Source organism: Camelus ferus, chromosome 11 (genome assembly GCF_009834535.1).
Source record: "Camelus ferus isolate YT-003-E chromosome 11, BCGSAC_Cfer_1.0, whole genome shotgun sequence".
NCBI lineage: Eukaryota > Metazoa > Chordata > Mammalia > Artiodactyla > Camelidae > Camelus > Camelus ferus.
This window is the reverse complement of record NC_045706.1, coordinates 74,131,968-74,151,520: the sequence shown is the minus strand read 5'-3', so window position 1 is coordinate 74,151,520 and position 19,553 is coordinate 74,131,968. Positions and strand designations below refer to the sequence as shown.

At 43.2% G+C, this 19,553-nt stretch overlaps 1 long non-coding RNA gene across 1 annotated transcript; it reads right to left on the bottom strand.

Moving 5' to 3' along the window:
- Positions 1–3,428: 3,428 nt before the first annotated feature.
- LOC116667297 lies at positions 3,429–9,683 on the bottom strand. Its single transcript, XR_004324161.1, has 3 exons — positions 8,770–9,683; positions 6,293–6,429; positions 3,429–3,642 (listed from the first exon to the last, which is right to left on the bottom strand). It is a non-coding gene; the product is annotated as an uncharacterized LOC116667297 (long non-coding RNA).
- Between the last annotated feature and the right edge of the window lie 9,870 nt (positions 9,684–19,553).

Genomic DNA, 19,553 nt, shown 5'->3' with positions numbered 1-19,553 from the left:
ATCTAGAAGGGGGCACGACTGACGATAATGAGAGGTTTTGGAGGAGGAACAACTTTGTTGCAGAAAGTTGAAAGCAGTCAGGTAAGACAGAACCAGGTGCTGGGGGATTTTTAAAGTTTCCCTCCCCACAAAAATGACCAAGAATTCAAGTTTGCTGTTAAAGGCATGGCGTGATGACAAGACAAGACAGTGATATGATCAAAATGATACTTGAAGAAGCTGGAACTATTTAACACAGTAAATCCATCTAGATTATAAATTACGAGGTATAGCATATTTAAAGGGTACAGGAAGGAAAATGTTTTCACCTTACCTGATCAGAAAGTGGTTGAAGCCTGAATTAATTTAAAGTAATGTAGAAAGGGGAAAGATCTGGGAAGTAGATGGAAAAATACCCCTAGAACTTAACGATACTAATAACTGCTAGTTATTGACCCAGATCCTGAGCTAAGCTGACCTCCTAATGCACTGCCTGTGGTAGGCCAAGGAGGAGACACTGCTGGAGCCAGAGGATAACCACCTGTCTACTTCCTGGGAGCCAGGTTCAGCACTGGAGCTGGAAAGGCTCAGCGCCCTCGGTGCTTCTTCCCTCTGCACAGAACAGGGCGGGGAAAGACCGGCATGCCCACAGTGCCATGGGACAGGCTCTACAGGAGAGGAGGTAAAGGCTGCCAAGGGTAGGAGGTGGGAGGAGCCACTAAGATAGTGAGAGATTTTCAGGAGAGGTGAAGCTCGAATGCAGCCTTGAAGGATGAGCATGAATGTGCCATGTTTTCAAAGCAGCAGGAGGCAGCACTGTGCGTTAGGGAAACAAGAGGTTCAGGACCACAGCAACACTGGTGTGAGGACATGGACCAGAGGAAGAGGCTGGTGAGCCCAGAGCGGGGACTGGAGGGAGACGACTTGTCTACTGTGCTGAGGAGTTGGGACGCCACACTCTGGGGCCCGTGGAACCAACTGGGGATTTAAAGTAGCAGAGTCATGATCGAATCAGAGCATTTAACTGCATCGAAGCGTCCATCAAAGGCAAGATACACTTTTTTTTTTTACATGTATTACATGTATTTTTCAGATTCTTTTCTATTATAGGTTATTACAAAAAACTGAATATAGTTCCCTGTGCTATACAGTAGGTCCTTATTATCTATTTTATACATAGTAATGTGTACCTGTTAATCCCAAACTCCTAATTTATCCCTCCCCTGCCCTTTCCCCTTTGGTAACCATAGTTTGATTTCTATGTCCATGAGTCTATTTTTGATTTATTAATAAAATTTGAAGATACACCATTTTTATGTTACCGCTAAGAAGTAGAAACACTATCACTTAAACTATATGATGTCGTCGAATGCAAGATGCATGCCACTTTAAGAGAGATTAAAATTTGGGGGGGGGGTGTGAATCAACAGAAGTAATCACTGCTTACTAGGTGCCCCACACTAAGTCTTAGAACAGGAGATGTGCTAGGTCGTCTTGCCTTCCCAAGGCGCCACAGCAGCTGGACCCAAGGCACAGCACCATCAGGCACCAGGTGCCGTGGTGTGGACTCTAACAGCGATGGCTTGCAGAGAGGAAGGGATTACATGGGGTGGGGTTGACAGTGGCGCTTTCTGAAGTGAAGAGTATCTAACGAGGTGGGAGCTGGGGACCTAAGCTGACTGACAAACAGAACTGGAGTTGACATTTATGTACATGCTCATGTGATAGTCTATGAAATTTCCCTTTTCAGAGACCTTGATGCTCCTCAGAAATTCAAGTATTTTTTCATTGGGACAGAACATTCAGCATAAATGTGATCTGTTCAAGTTACTGGTGCACTCATCAGAAGTGTTTCTTAGGTTTCACTGGCACAAGAGAAAGGTTCTGGTAGTCCAAAAGGTACATCCTGATGGAAGCAGGTCACAGTGTTTATGACTATCCACTAGGAAGAGAAGAGATGAAAAGCAGACAAGCAAGACCTTGCAGGTTAAACAGGGTTGGTCTGGTCGCAGGGAAGAGGAGCAGATGGGATGTGCCCAGCTCCCACGAGGAGAGCTAATAAAGGTGGGGACCTCTCCTGGAGAAACCACTGGAGGAGGAGGGCGGGGCGTGCTGAGAGGCACTCAGCCTTTGCCTGAGGCTGGCACCTGGGAGGTGCTTGGGAGCTGGGCAACCTTGCAGACCCTCCTTCCTTTTTCAGGCCTGGCTCTCTGACATTACCAGTGCCTCATTCCATTTGGCTGAGGCCCTCGCATCCCCGTCCACCTGCTTGTTGCTGTTGATGACCAATGGGAGTGATGCTGGTCCACCCTCTGTGGCTTTGCTTGCCTCAGCTCCTTGAGGGCCAAGCCTTTACTGAGCAACAGCTCGATACAACTTTTTTAATTGAAGTCTCATTGATTTATAATGTATTTATTTCTGATGTACAGCATAGTGATTCAGTTATACATATTCTTTTTCATTATAGGTTATTACAAAATACTGAATGTAGTTCCCTGTGCTATATAGCAGGACCTTGTTGTTTACCATATATATATATATATTTCTAATCCCAAACTCCTAAATTATCCTTCCCCCCACCTTTCCCCTTTGGTAACCATCAGTTTGTTTTCTATGCCTGTGAGTCTGTTTCTGTTTTGAAAATAAGTTCATCTGTATCATTTTTTTCAGATTCCACATATAAGTGATATCGTATTTGTCTTTCTCTTTCTGATGTCCTTCACTTAATATGATGATCTCTAGGTCCATCCATGTTCCTGCATATAGCACTATTTCACTCTTTTTTATGGCTGAGTAGTATTCCATTGTATATACACACCACAACTTCTGTATCCAGTCATTTACTGATGGACATTTCAGTTGTTTCCGTATCTTGGCTATTGTAAATAGTGCTTCTGTGAACACTGGGGTGCATGTATCTTTTTGAATTAGAGTTTTCTCTGGATATATGTCCAGGAGCAGGACTGCTAGATCATATGGTAAGTCTATTTTTAGTTTTTTAAGGAATCTCCATACTGTTTTCCATAATGGCTGCACCAGACTACCTTCCCACTATCAGTGGAGGAGGGGTCCTTTTTCTCCACACCCTCTCCAGCATTTATTGTTTGTGGACTTCTTAATGATGGCCACTCTGACCAGTGTGAGGTGATACCTCACTGTAGTTCTGACTTGCATTTCTCTGGTAATTAGCGATACTGAGCATCTTCTCATATGCTTATGGGCCATTTGTATGCCTTCTTTGGAGAAATGTCTATTCAGGTCTTCTGCTCATTTTTGATTGGGTTGTTTGGGTTTTTTTGCTGTTTTTGTTATTGAGTTGTATGAGCTGTTTGTGTATTCTGGAAATGATTCTCTTGTTGGTCACATCGTTTGCAAATATTTTCCCCCAGCCTTGTAGGCTGTCTTTTAGTTTTGTTTATGGTTTCATTTGCTGTACAAAAGCTTTTAAGTTTGATTAGGTTCCATTTGCTTATTTTTGCTTTTACTTCTTTTGCCTTGGGAGTCAATACAATTTTAAGCCTTGAATAGAGCCCTCTGACTCTTGAGAATTGGGCTGGAGGGAGAAGGTGGGGAAAGAGGAAGATCCAAACCTTGTACAGGAGACAGAAGCGAAGCAGCTGGACAGCAGTGAGACTTGGCCTTGTACAGTAACGAGTCCTTCTCCTGTTTGAGACACGACAGAGCAGTGAGGAGCCAGCAGCAGCATTTCACCCCAGAGTGACCTTGTTATTGCTGTTGCCCTTCAGAGGCAGTAAATATTCCTGAAGAAGGAGGAGCCATGGCGTAGATTTTTGGTGTCACTTGAGCAGCGTGACGAATCATCAGCTCACACATTGCATGGGGGCCAGCTTTCTGCAAACACACTCCTGGCCTTTTTCATTGCACCCCTCCGCCCCCTGCCACCTTCTAACTTCCCTTGGGGATGCTGCTCTTCTCCGTGGGCCCTTAGGCCTGGCTGACTGCCCAGGGCACTCCACTGTGGCTTCCCAAATTAAACTAAGCTTATTTCCCATCATCAAAGTCAACTAGTGCTGCTTCCTGTTGTCAAAGCCTTAATTAATGATGGAAGGCCATGTGCTATGGTGTCACTGGTTGTAATGTGCTGGCCTTCTCTAGGAATACAGTATTCTAAATTAGACGCTTTTATGCCTAAAATAATTAATCAGCAAAATTTTTTGTCTATAGTGTGAATGATAATTTTATCATTTAATTATCATTCCGTGAAAAAAAAGCATATCCCTTACCTCAAAAAATGTACATATCCTTGGGAAAACATACACAGAGAGTGAAATAAACACACACACACACACACACACACACATATATATATATAAACTGGATAATGAATTGTCAAAAGATACAAAGAGTAAGTGCTATAAAAAGTTTAGAAGAGAGAAATATGAGAGGAAGAGATCCTTTTGAGTTTAAAGCTCATGAAAATAACAAGAGCTGTAAGTATTGTTAGCCTTTGAATGACTGGATGGGAGCTGGGTTGAGGGGAGGTGGGGACAAAGATTATGCAGACAAGGACACACTGTGGATTGTCATATAGTGAGAAATCAAACAAGAGTGACAGAACAAGTGATTAGAGTCAAGGTTCTTATGGCAGATAAGGTTGGAAAGATGTGGAAGAACCTGACTGAGGAAGACCTTAAATACCAGCCAGAGACTTGTCTGTCCTTCAGAAGGTGGTAGATATTATGGGTTGTCTGATGAAATTTTTATGCTGAAACTTTAGAGTTACAGAAATTAATTTTATTTGGATTATGACTATCTTAGAACAAGTATTGGGATTGGAAATTAAAGACTAGAAAAATCTAAGTTTCATCTTGTTCCTTCGAAGTTATGATCTCTTAATTTCAGACATTTTAACCACCTACATTTTTACTCCCCTTTACCCATGATTACTGTTTTTGACATCATATTTTACTTTTTTTTGTTTGTTTTGTGTATCCCCTAAGTACTTATTGAGGATATAGGTGATTTGGCGACTTCTGTCTTTTATCCTTCCTACTAGCTTTTATGTGGCTGATTCACTACCTTTACTGTTGATTTGCCTTTACCAATGAGCTTTCTCTTTTTAGTAATTTTCACATTTCTAGTTGTGGTCTATTTTGGGGTTTTTGTTTTTGTTTTTGCTTGGAAAAGTTCCTTTAACATTTTTTATAAAGCTGGTTTGGTGGTGCTGAACCCTGTTAGCTTTCACCTGTCTGTAGAACTTTCGATCTCTCCATGAAATCTGAATGAAAGCCTTGCTGGGTAAATACTCTTGGTTGTAGGTTTTCCTCTTTCATCACTTGAGATATATCATGCCACTCCCTTTATGGGCTGCAGAGCTTCTGACCTAGATATTTAATAAACTTCTACCATTTAGCTTAATTTAGCAAACTATAAAGTTTCAAGTTACCAAAATCAGGGAAAATGATTTCCTTTTTAAATGGAAGTACTGGGGATTGAACACAGGGCCTCGTGCATGCTAAGCATATGCTCTACCACTGAGCTATACTCATACCCCCAGGGGAGACTATTTTTAAGCAGATAAAACATAATTGTTCCCAAAGAGTTTATCTAAAAGCTTTTACCTCATTTACATTTAATTTACTTATAAAAATTTCATTACACCAAGTTATTTTTCTTGCTGACAACTTAGTCATAAATCAGGTATTACAATATAAAACTCACTAGTTTATTAACAGTTGGAATATGTTTGGTCACTTGAGTTCCAGAAGGCCTCTTTTTTCTTTTTTCTTTTTTCTTTTTCTCAGTCCCAGGAATTAGACATGGTCTAGATAAGGTAAGAGTTCCTAAGAACCCTGGCAGAACATTTACATCTCAAGGCACAGGGAGGGAAATGCAAGCTTCTCTAGAAGGGCTTGTTTTCTTAGGGTCAGAGTTCTGAAAAGATGTTTTATCAGGCTGGCTTTCTCTAATTCTAACAGCTTATGCAACCAACCAGTGTTGGAATGTCAAAAGAGCCCCATCCTGGTCATTTTTGGGGCGGGATTTCCTTTAATTCCCAATTAAGTAAGTACTAGGAAGTGTACGCTTCATTTGTACATAAACCTGGCTGGGGTATTAGCTGGAGGCTGGTTTTCTAATGTTTCTTGTTTACGAAAGACATTGGCCACCCCTCCCACCCAATCACCCTGTCCAGACCTCTCAGTGTCTTTCAACCAAGTAACTTCCAGTGTCTTTCAAACAGGTTCCCCCAGTATCTTTCAGCTGGGGGGCCAGGTACTTGTAATATTCTACCAAATAAAACTCAGGATCGTCAACCAATAATTGAGAGATCTGAGAATCAGAAGAGACTCACCCAAATCCATCTGGACTTGCCAAGGAGGCAGACGGCCAGAAGGGGTCCTGCTGGTGCCAAGGCTCCAGATCCTAGCAGAGTTCAGGCAAAGGAGAGAATTCTGCCCTGGGTCCCTTCGTGGTTGCCAAAACTGTCAACTGAAATAAAAATGCACAACGTGAGAACTGTGCATTTGTTTTATTTGGGACTTACTGAGAACTATAGCCCAGGAGACAGCTTCTCAGAGAACTCTGAGGAATTGCTCCAAAGACGTAAGAGGGGAGGTAAGCATATATGTGACTTTGGAGAAGGCGTACATGCAATGAAACACACATCCTGGTAGAAGGTTACTGCTAGTCATGAGGCATAGATATCTTGGTTGATTTTAGTGTTTGTCCAAGTATAGGAAGATGCAAGAAATTGGGTTTATGAAATTTTCTCTTGAAAGTGTCTGAAGCCGTGTTCTACCACTTTTCCCAGAGCACAGAGTGCCTCATTCTTGATCTCCTCCCTGAATTCCTTTCAGGGTGTGTTGAAGGTCTCTGGCTGCAGCGGCTAATGACCTAATCCTTGTAGAGACGGATGGGAGTGGTGTTCTCTGACAACGTAATACACTATATGTGTATCATATGGTCCTTTAAAAAACTCTGTGATTTTTTACCATAATTTTATGGCAGTGGAAACTAAGGCTTAGAGTGGCTGATTAATTTGTCCAAGTTCACATAGCCCAAAAAGTCAAGATCCTGGGGTCTGACACTAAGTGTGGCCTCCATTATTCTAGCCTTTTCTTTTATTTTGACACTTTCACCTAAAAATCCCTGGGTTTCTCATGGCACTTTAACGTACGTGAGTCATTTGTGCATAACCCAGGATTTGTGTCCTGGGTAGGCGCTGCGAAACCTACTTGGCATTTGGGATCAGCACATTTTAGGAATAAACTGTGCCGTGTCTAGGCTTTTAAGCATCTAAATGATGGAGAGTTTGTCTTCAAAGGGGAAAAATAACAGCCTTGTGAAACAGGATTACCAACACAAAACTCAGTGTCTTAGAATCTTTAAGCCTCAGAACAAAGAGCAGAAGAGGAAAAAAAGTCTCTAGCTGCAGGAGAACTAATGAGTTCCAAAGGGAAGAACCTGTGCTTTTGCTAAGCAAGCCTCAGTGAAAGAGGATTATCTGGTGCCTGCTGTCTGGGCAACAGGCAGAAAAGCCAAGTGATGAAAACTATACCACCTCATTTAACAGGCACTTAAAGTGTTGTTACACATTTACGCTACTTTACCAAAAATAGTCTCCATTTTAGACACCAGCATTTGGTCTAACATCTCTGTGTCAGCAAGTGTCATGCATAGTGCGTGCTCAGCAGTCCGACAGTCTCAGAGCAAGGGTGGTTTTCACCACCAACTAACACAGCTACGTGCACATACAGAAGAGAAAGGCCATGCGATGGGCAGCGCTGAAACGGAGCCTGGGTGTCTGGTAGGAGGGAGGTAACAGCCCTGGGCTCTGAACCCAGACTGCCTCAAGGCTAGCATTTAGTAACAGAGGTACCAGGGCCAGCAAAAGTGATCATGGCCACTTCACAGAGCTATTTGAAGGCTACTGTGATACAATCCAAAAAGAAGACTGGCCACGGGGAACGAATTCCCTATCCTCCTGTCATTATCACTGACCAGCTTCTCTGTGCCTGTCCTCCACGCAGCCGGCCAGCTCTTTCGTCAACGTCTTGAGGGGTACCAGAGTAGACACTCCGAAATACTCCTATTTGGCACACAGATTATTTTGAGCTACAGGGGATTGAGCGGCAGCAGATGCAGGGAAAGTTCTTCACCTCCCCCTAAATAACTAAAATAGAGTACCAATTTCACCTTTCGAAAAGGGAACTTTCGTCGATAAAGGAAATAAGGAAATTTCCACTTGTAAAGGGGCCTCAGGATCAGGAAGAGAGCTGCTCCCAGAGACATCTCTTACACCTGAGACGCCTACCTGCATAAAGACAACCTTCATATATCATACACCCCCTTCCCTCTGCCTCCTCTAACTTGCCTCCCCCTCCCAAGAACTCCCAAACCTCTTTTTCTTCGCTCAGCCTAAGAGGGCACATAAGCCTCAATCACCTGGCCGCCTGCCTGAGTGTATTTTCATTGCTAAATTCCCCTGCTTCTCAATGTCCTTTAATTTCCAAGGCCCTCAGCTGGAGAACTAGGTGGCTAGAAGGAAAGGTTTCTCCTCTCCAACAGTCTGATTGAAGTCAACTATTCAGGGACCTACTGTACAGCACAGGGAACTATATTCAATTTCCTGTAATAAGCTATGATGAAAAAGCATCTGAAAATATGTCTATATATGTAGAACTGCACCGCTTTGCTGTACACCTGAAACTAACATTGTAAATCAACTACTCTTCAATAGAAAACAAAATTTAAAAAAAAATCAACTATTTATCTGGCTGACATGGGGGAAAGACATGGGGGAAACTTCTGGGCTTTTTTTTAACACACCGGCCGAAGTCAGCTGACAGCTAGGGGCAGCCAGCTCTCGGGGCTGGCGCACTTCACCCGAACCGAGCCTGGACCTGGGCTCCCTCGGGGTCCGTCAGGAGAAGGAAGGGCCGAGGAAGCCGGGCACCTCCGGCGGCAGCCGGGTGGCCGCTGCGCTCGCACACGTGGGCGCCGCAGCGCGCGGGGTCTCCGGGCGCGGCCCCTGTTCGAGCCGGGACCCTTCCGTCCGGGAGCGGCTCGTGAAGCCTGCGGGGAAGACGCTCCCGAAAGACGCAGGACGGACGAGAGCCCATTTCCCGAAAGTTCGGGCCAAACTCTGGGCCCAGGGCGCGCCAGTGCGGAGCAGAGGAAGCGCGGGACGCAGCGCCTCTAAAGAAGGATGCGGGAGCGCACCGCCCCACGGGCCCGCACCTCCTCGCTTTGGAGGCCCGTCTCGCGGGCTGAGGTGGAGTCGCGGCCGGGGAGGCGGAGCGGCCTCCTCAGGGTAGGTAGCTCCGCCGCGGCCGTGCAAAACCACGACTCCCACAAGCCCCCGCGTTCGGGGGTGTGGCCTGGCTGAGGGGCGTGGTCGGAGCGGAGGGCGGGGCCTGGGCCGAGGGCGCTGCGTGATGCGACCGAAGTCCTGATGCTCAGCATCCCGGCTTCCCCAAGGGGCTTCCTGGAGCTCGGGAGCTTTCTCCTCCGTGGACTGGTGCCTGGTCCTCTGACCCCTGGAGTCCCTCACCGTCTAGGGGCGTCGCTTCGCACAGGCGTCTGATAGGCAGCGTGTGCCAGAGTGTTGGCTGGGGAGGCGCAGGGTGGACACTGGGTCACATTGAGGCATCTCGGGGTCCGGGGCATCCTGGGGCGCCTGTCCGAGGCCCAGGAAGTTATTGGTGCTGGTTGGGGTTCCCCAGGGGAAAACTGGGGCCCAAACCAGAGCTACGAGCCGGAAGCCAACAACTATTCTGGGGAAAAGCCCAACCTCTAAGGTGCTTGAACTTTGGCTGTGAAGATGAGCAGGAAAGATGACCACCAAATCAGTGGGTGTCTGTGGGCCAGCGCTGAAACTCTTGAGATCTGCCCTCGAGAGTTCTTTAACTGTCACTCACAGGTTTTATCTTTTTCTCCCTGGTGTTGTGTTCTGGAAGAATTCCTTGGCTTGATATTCCACCTCTCTAGTTTGCTTTTCAGCAGTGCGCATTCTGCTATTCAACCACCTCTTGAAAGGTTTCTTTTTATTTTAGTAGCTGTTTGTTATTTCCAAGATCTCCGGTTAACTCTTTTCATAACTGCTCTCATTTTATGATGTGATATTCATGATTATTCCTATGATTATTTTAATTACACTAATTTTAATGTCCTGATCTATCTATCTATCTATCTATATATATATTTTAGTTTCCTCGGGTGCAAATTCTGTCTTTAAAAAAAGAGAGAAAAATCTATGTTAAAGTTGTTCCTTCTTATGTTTTGATTTTCCTGAAATGTTTGTGGTTGTTGGTTTCTGTGTCACTGATTTTTTTGATTTCTGTCTCTTTTCGGGAGGAAGAGGACTAAGGAGAGGGCACTGAAGGGTTTCATTTTTTTTTTTTTTTTAATGGAAGTGGAAAGAGGCAAGATTTGTAGCCTAGTGGCTACCTAGGGGACCCCCATCCTTCCTGAAGCTGATAATCATTGGGATTTTGCTTGGTTTTTTTGCTGAGGTTCCCATACTCTGTTCCTAGCTGAAAGTAGAGATCCTGCCTTCTGCTTCCTGAAAGGTTATATTTTGGTGAAGCATCTTGTTCTAGTATCTCAACCAGTTACCCTTTCAGTTTTCTTTGGCTCCCTCTCTCTGGGTTTAAACCTCCTTTCCTCGTGTACGAAAGGGGACGGTAGGAAAGAAGGACCCAAGGAGCCCTCCTCAAGTTTTTTTTAGTATCTTTTTTCAGTGCTTAAAAGGGAACCAAGCATCTTCACTAGGACTCTCAAAGATGGATAAAAACAACGCCAGTAGTATCTCTGCTACAGAAATGACATGACATTTATTCTTTGTATTGGATATAAATAAGTTTTTAAAATTAACATTACATTAAAAATGAGAACTTGCTGGAGGCAATCCTTTGAAAATTGATATTGGCACACTTTTATATCTTGGTAGAACAAGAGGCTGTGGGGTCATCCACATTCTATATAAGAACTCTTTTCATGGTTCTGCCAAGATAATACCATCCACTGAAGAACAGAAGGTAAAACTGGACCACTGATCAAGTGTTCACTCCTATTTGTGCCCTGAACCCCTGTTGCTAGTGGGCATAATTTAAAATTTAAATATTTATCCTTTAAGAAATTTGAGGGTCTGTTGTTTTCAGCATGTAAGCACCTCATTGATAGAGTTGTAGTTTTCAGCATTCTCTAAGCAGATAGCAGTGGACACAGAAAATAAAGATACTGTTTAGTCTTTGGTTAAAAAAAATTAAATGATTACGGCATGTAAAACCTTAGAGTTAACATACTACATTCCCACTTTGAATTACAGAAAATTCAAGTTGAACGAGTGTTTTCGCTTCCGTAACAAATTCATCATCCTCTCTCTGGCTACTTCTGCATTTGCTCTTGGAATGGTAGGCAGGTACCCAAGTTACCAAGCTGCATTAGACTCAGCTTGTATGGGGTAGAATCAGCCTTTATCCATTTCAAAACTGAATCCTCCTTCGGTGCATTCTGTTTCTCCCTTGTCTTCCAACAGGTAAGAAAATCTTGCCCAGCAAAACTTGTATTTTTGATCAGTTCATGAAAGATACAATAAAAATATAATAACCAATTAATTAGCTATCATTAATTAGTATTACTAATACTAGCTAGTTTATTATTATTACCTATAATAGCTAGTTATACATAATTTTAGTTGGTGGATAGGTTCATTTGGCAACTTTACCATGGAACTTTTTTTTTTCCACAGCCCGATAGTAGACTGAGAGCAAACAATTCAGTTATGAGGAATTCTCACACACATGCACACTCACTACAAATGTATTTATCGGCTGAATTGTATTGGTGGTTTCTTGATACCCAACCTCGCCCCTTGCATGTGTAGAAGAACTAATTTCACGCATCCCCATAAAGATCAAGTAATTTTAAAGCCTGTGTTCCTTACGGCCCCTCTTATCTTGTGACCTATGATGTTGGTCTTTTCCAAAAACTGTCTCAAGAAAGCTTGAGTTTAGAGTTTCATCCTAACAATTTTTTAGTACATTCTTAGAGTGGGAAAGAAAGCACACATGGTGACAAGAATGTCTCGTGCCTGGACAGATCACGTTCTACTGTGCAGGGTATGGTGACAGCACCCGGCACACCCCCCACCCCCGAGCTTCCACGTCTCTCCAGCTCAGATATCAAGCAGAGACACTGATTGTAGATGTCATTGCAGTTTTGTTTTACAGATGATATATCCACATTAAGAGAAGTCTCAAAAAGTGACATTCCCCTAACATTCTGCAAACAAATCAAACTCTTGTCTGCGGTAGTTGGTGTTTCCTTCGTAGATTCTGCATACGTGTGATTTACGTAGGCTTCGTTGTCAGCGTTAAGAGCAGAAAAATCAAAGTCCATTGCTTTGCACGTGAACATTCTCTTGAAATTATACTATTTACTATTAATGGAAAATTAATGAACAATGGGAGAGAAAAATGCTATCGAATTTCTCACTCAGATGGAATTTGAGGTCAAACTATTCTCAGGTGAAAGCAGGACAGGAAAAAATTCACAGGAGGAAGGGGAGAGAATAAATAACCAACTTAGGAGCAGTTCTAACTTCAGTTGGGAAATCAGAAGCCCCTTCTAAATGCCTCTCTTCTAGATAGGTCTGTTAAACTAGCAAAGCCAAAAAGTACAAAATTATTTGTTTCAAAGTACATAGCCTCGAATTTTTGTCATGTAGAAAATTACCCTGTTGCCTCTATTGGTTAGCTGGAATTTTGAGAGGAAGCTAATGGATAAAGTAGGAGGATTTTTAGCACCGAGTGAGGGCAGCTTTCTGAGGAATGTATATCTTTGAAGGGAGGTCTCCCCAAGCCTCTGGAGGTGTGCGTGTCTCATTCACTGGTCAGGCAACTTACTGCTTCAGGTGTCTGCACAATGGACTCAAATTAAAATCCACTTCCAGGGGGAGGGTACAGCTCAGTGGCAGAGCACATGCTTAGCATGCAGGAAGTCCTGGGCTCAATCCCCAGTCCCTCCAATAGATGAATAAAAAAATAAATAAACCTAATTACCCCCCCAATAAAATAAAATAAAAAATCAGAAAAATAAATAAAAAGAAAAGAATAATATTTTTTGAAAAGCAGTAAGTTAGAAAAAATCCACCTCCAGGTACTCACAAATTATTACAGGTGCTGGACTTTCAGAGGTCTTTGCAACAAGGCAAAGCCCTGGTTGTTAAAAACATAGAACAAGGTTACTGTGTAGCACACACATGTGAAAAATGGACATCTGTATGCACTCGCTGGTTTCAGTAAGTTGTTGTCCACAAGATCATGGGGTTGAGAAACAACTGGAAGGTTCCCAGAAAATGGTGGATTTTGGGGGGAAAGAAGATGAGGGTGCGATTACCAGATTTAGGAGGTAACGAACAAGGCATGAGCTTTAGGACGGAATCAGGAACTTCTGCTGTTGTCTTGGCAGGAGCTGAGGTATGAGGGCATCCCAGGGCTGCCCTGCGCTGGGTAGGACACTGGGAGGAAGCGGAGTGACTACTCCGCAGCAGAGCCACCGTTTGGGTTTGGGTATCAAGAAACCACCCAAGTAACTTAGCCAGAAAATCACACTTGTGGTAGGTGTCTGGGGGTTAGTTCTTCACAGCTGACAATACCGAGTTGGCTGGTGACTGATAGCCTTTCCAGTGCCGACACTCCTGGGGTCTGCGACTTCTTGTTCTGCTGCCCACCAGGTGTGGGACCTTGGGCAAGTCCTTAACCTCCAATTCTACCACTGTGTCATGTTTTCATGTGTCCCAAGCCCCAGAGTTTGTGTTATCCATAACCAGACGCAGGTCCTTTGGTTCTCGGTCTCCTCACTGGGCTGACCATCACAGCATAGAAGGCGCAAGACAGCCCTTGGTGAGAAGTGATGGTTCTCTTCCCCACAAGGCAGTAGAAAAGCTCTAGGAGAGGGTGGATGGCTAAGGGAAATCCACCAGCGCTTGGGGGCATGGGGAAGGGGGTGCAGACAACAGACTTCTGGATGGAGGGCACAAGGTGCCACCACTGGTTCTGCTGCATCACAGAAGGTGCCTGGGGACCGAGCCCGGAGGAGCATGGTGACGGAGCGGCAGAAGACACTGAGAATGCCCTTGCTGAGCAATGAGAATGGAGATGTCTTGTTGTCGCTTTTGATTTTGTGAGTGTGTGTGTGAGAGAGGCAGAATGTGTTACATTTTCAACGAGGGAGATAGAGGTCTGTTTCCTTTTGTTTCTGATAAGATTTATTGTGTGATAAGAGCAAATTCATTCGCATGATTCTAGGTGGAGTCCTGGTGCCGGACTCCAGACGCAGGTTCAGAGAGTTGAAGAGGGAGACCTGGGGAGCCATCCTCTTAAGGAGAGAAGTAAACACTCACCATCGGGAAATCAGAGGTCCTACAGTACAATGTGGCTGGTGTCATCCAGGCCCAGGTCAATGAGTCTCACTGTTTTTAATCTAGCAGAGTGACTCCTCGTTGCATTAAGTGCACTGGGTTGTGCTGCAGGGCATCGAGGGAGCTGGGGGAATCCGTGCCACTGGGGCCTTTGTGGAAAGTACCTGGTAGTACACATAGCAATGGGGATCAGTTCTGGAGGACTTAGTCTACTCTGTTCCAGGCACTGGGCTCTGACCTGGGTTTATAGTGGCAAGATCAAAGCAGAAATAAAAATAGACGTGTGAAGTCTGGGAGGGTTATGCCTCCAGCGTCGTTCTTTGTCTTCAGTATTGCTTTGGCAATAGTGGGTCTTCTGTGGTTCCATATAAATTTTAGGATTATTTGTTCTAGTCAAATAATATCCTGGGTAATTTGATAGAAATTGCAATAAATCTGTAAATTGCCTTGGGCAATATGGCCATTTTAACAATACTGATTCTTCCAATCCAAGAGCACAGGATAGCTTTCCATTTCTTTAAGTTATCTTTAATTTCTTTAATCAATGTTTTGTAGTTCTCCACATATAAGTCTTTCACCTCCTCAGTCAAATTTATTCCTAAGTATTTTATTCTTTTGGATGTGATTTTAAAAGGGATTGTTTCCTTACTTTCCTTTTCTCATATTTCATTGTTAGTATAAAGAAATGCAACTGATTTCTGTATGTTCACAGCAGCACTATATACAGTAGACAAGACATGGAAACAACTTAAATGTCCGTTGACAGATGATTGGATAAAGAAGTTGTGGTATATTATACAAGGGAATACTACTCAGCCATAAAAAAGAATAAAATAATGCCATTTGCAGCAACATGGATGGACCTGGAGATTGTCATTCTAAGTGAATTAAGCAAGAAAGAGAAAAAAATGCCATATAATATCACTTGTATATGGAATCTAAAAAATACATATACAAATGATCTTATTTACAAAACAGAAACAGACTCACAGACATAGAAAACAAACTTATTGTTACCAGGGTAAAGGAGGTGGGAATGGATAAATTGGGAGTTTAAGATTTGCAGATACTGACTACTTAATATAAAATAGATATACAACAAGGTCCTACTGTACAGCACAGGGAACTATATTCAATATCTTGTAGTAACCTATAATGAAAATGAGTATGTGTATGTATACATATGCCTGAAACATTATGCTGTACACCAGAAATTGACACAACATTGTAAACTGACTGTACTTCAATAAAAACAAAACCAAAACCAAAAATAGATATGGGCTCTGTCTGTCCCCACGAAGCTGAAGCCCGTCTGTTCTCTTTTATGGTCCCATCCCCTTCCTGTCTTCTCCAGACGCTGGGCGACCCCACCAAGCGCCTACAGGGTGTTCGAGCCTGATTCTGTAAAAGGACTGCGGCATCCTCAGTGAGCTCCCCAGGCCGGCTTCGCCTTGAGGGGTGGAAGGAGAGGCGAGGCGTTTCTTCCTTCTGTTTGCCGGCGATTTTATAATCTGGTGGTGGTTTTCCGTGGCTGAAAGTGGGTGAAGTTATCTGTCATGGACAGGCTGTTCAGTGCCAGATAAGTGTGGAGGAAGCCAGCCTGATGCTGTGGAAGAAGAGTGGTTCCTGAGTGGTCCCTCCCACTCCTGGGTGACAAACAGATTCCAAGAGTGTGATCAGTTACCTGCGGATGGCAGGCGTGCCCCCTGGAGTGCTTGGGAGATCAAAGGCAACTGCCCGACTGTGTTAGCGGATTTTCTGATGGGAAGTGCTTTGTGCAGAAGATGATGGTCTGTGGACCAGAGGGGCGGCATGCTGGAGCAAGTTCTACCAGTCGTGGAATATACTGCGCTTTTTCATCCTGGGCGCAGCACTCATTAATCTCCAGTCCAGTCAATATGCGGTTATAAAAATGAGCTTGCTCCTAACTGACATTTCTTCACTTTGTAACCTTTTGCAGTGCAAATTATTCTAACTTTATCCCGAAAATACCTACTCCTGTCTAGTAAGGAAAACTTGAGAGTTTTATAGCTCCATAAAGCATTTAAGAAAAACAATGGACTCATTCCTGTTGCTTTTTAATCCTGCTGACGTGCCAAAGAAAGGAGAGACCAGAAATATCAGAAATCTTATCACAAAGCGCAAATTGTGATTTTTACTTAAGACGTAATCAGTCAGTAAATCTTCTGCCTCCTCAGAAGCCTTTTACAAACCACCTTCTAATATCTCTATTACGCCTTATAAATAAAGTAGTCATATATACACATATATGTATTCCTTTTCATATTCTTTTTATTATAGGTTACTACAAAATATTGAATATAGTTCCCTGTGCTGTACAGTAGGACCTTGTTTATCTATTTTATGTATATTAGTTAGTATCTGCAAATCTTGAACTCCTATTTTATCCCTTCCCACCCATTTTCCTCTCTGGTAACCACAAGTTTGTTTCCTGTCTGTGAGTCTGTTCCTGTTTTGTAAATAAGTTCACCTGTGTCTTTTCTGTTTTGTCAGATTCCACATATGAGTGATATCATATGGTATTTGTCTTTCTCTTTCTGACTTACTTCAGAAATTGACACAACATTGTAAACTGATTATACTTCAACTAAAAAAAATAATTAAAAACCAAAGTAGTTAGCAGTGTCTAGCTGTCATTAATCACAATTTAGCTTACTCCCAGAAGTACAAATAAACTCCTTCTTACATTTTTATCCCATTACCTTGACACTGATGTAGAATTGTTCATCGGCTGATTCCTAAATCAGGAACCACAAAATTTTAGTAGAACGATAGTATTCTTGATGGTAACATGGAATCGTAAGTGCCCAATGAAGTTTTCTTTATTTGTAAGACTCTTTTTCTGAGTCTTTTATGTTCAATTGCTGGTCAAGTTTTTACTTTTATTTTTATTGATTGATTATTTTTAAAATTATCTTTTATTTTTTATTCTCATATTTTATTGAAGGATAGTCGATTTACAATGGTAGTTTCAGTTGTACAGCAAAGCAGTTCAGTCATACATACACATACACGTATATATTTTAAGCTTCTTTTCCATTACAGCTCATTCCTAGATATTCAATATAGTTCCCTGTGCTCTACAGTAGGTCTTCGTTGTTTACCTGTTTTATATATGGTGTGTCTGTTAATCCCAAACCTCTAATCTACCCCCTCCCTCTTTCCCCCCAGTAACCAGTTTGTTTTCTATGTCCGTGATTAATTTGTAAGATTAAATTAAACATTACAGTAGATGCGTCAAGGCCATTGTCAAGCCTCCGTCAAGAAGAGTCATTAACTAGAGGAATTTCCCCTTGCCCTTTGGGAATACAGCCTCTGAGCTTCCAGGTTCCGTTAGTTTGCTACACATGTTTGATAGCCTTGTGGACTTTCTGAGAACTGAACAGTATATCTGTGTTTAAGGCACTGTGGTCCTTTTTCTTAATGCAGGAATGCCAGTGTTTTCGCCTTTCATGTTACCGCCCTCATTAGAAAAGTTCCTGACCCACAAGGTTAAACCAGCCCTCCAAGTGAATTTTCAGAACTACCTCCAAGATGACCACCTGGTGTATCCCCAAGATAGAAGTGCAATTCCAAACAACATCCATAATAACTTTATTTAATTTTTATAAAACAGAAGCAGACTCACAGACATAGAAAACAAATTTGTGGTTGCCAGGGGGTAAAGAGGGTGGGAAGTGGTAAATTGGGAGTTCGAGATTTGCAGATACTAACTACTATATATAAAATAAAGAAACAAAAGGTCCTCCTGTACAGCACAGGGAAATCTATTCAAATCTTGTAGTAACCTATAATGAAAAAGAATATGAAAGAGAACATATGTATGTATGTGTCTGACTGAATCCCTATGCTGTACACCAGAAATTGACACAACATTGTAAACTGACTCTACTTCAATAAAAAAAAAGTAAAAGGAATATGGAATGGATATTGTTGGAGGACAGTTTTCCGTGAATCTCCATTTCTGCACATCTTGTGAGCAGAGGCACTGAAAGCCCTTGCTCCAGGCTGTCTTTTCAAAGATGTTTATGTAGTGAACATCCTTAAAATACAGAAGGAGGGTCGCTTTCCAGAGCAGAGGGCAGAGTTGCTCACTGTCCAGTATAATAAGGATAACATCTCCATTTAGGGAAAGATCAGGCTTACTGTCCATTATAAAAGCTTTGGGATCCCAATGCTCAGGGCTCCTCAACTGTGATGCAAACCTGCTGTGTGCCCAGCATCCACCTGGGCTGCTCCACGTTACCCCGATGACACCTGGGGAATCAGAGAAGCCCACGTGAATGTGAATCTCATGCTGTCCTTTGTTGTGCTGACCTAAATATCCTGTGTCTTCTGACAGCACCCAGGAAACTGTGGCAGGCCAGCTTCTGAGCTTGCAGTGGGGGTAAAATTTCCAACCCTTCCAGTTCTTTATAAAAAGTCAAGTAGGCAGTGGAATGTACAAGCATGGAGTTCACAGGAAGGGTCTGGAAGGTACGTGTCCTGGGAACATCTCTGATGTGCAGGTGCAGAGCTTGACCTTAGAGATGAACGGCTCATCCGTGGTCATGGGAAGGTTACCGCAGAGCTGACACCGGCACCTGGTCTATATGCTGACTGGTTAAGCCTGGCTGTGGGGTCAAGCTGCCTCCAATCTTGGTTCCTTTTGGCTACGTCTTGTTCTCTGACCCTGTTTTATAATTTAGGAAATGAGCATAATGATAGTGCCTGCCTTAAAGGGTTACTCTGAGTTTTGAATGTTTTAATCCTCGTCAGATATTGACCACAGCGCCGAATACACAGAAAATGCTTGGCACTCAAGAACTGTTTTCTAATCTTGATACGACATATCAGTGCATTTTGTACCCATGACCAACTGGCTCTTTTGCCAAGAACTGATTAAAGTAGAATAGGCCTGTGAGAAAATTCGAAGCCAAACGGTGAACGCCACGAGAAATCGCACCTGGCAGGTTTTGTCTTGGCTGTGGTTCCAGGAACAGACAAACAGGCTTCAGAGACGCAGGTGACCCCTTCAGGGACCATTTGGGAACTTCCTCAGAGTTAGAGCCTCCAGCTGCAGAGACCACCAGGACCAAGCCTGGTATCTGTTCAGATCAGACGTATTGACTCCATATAGTGACGGGGGACGTTTCGCAGAAACCAGAGGATGCTGTTTGCCAAGAGG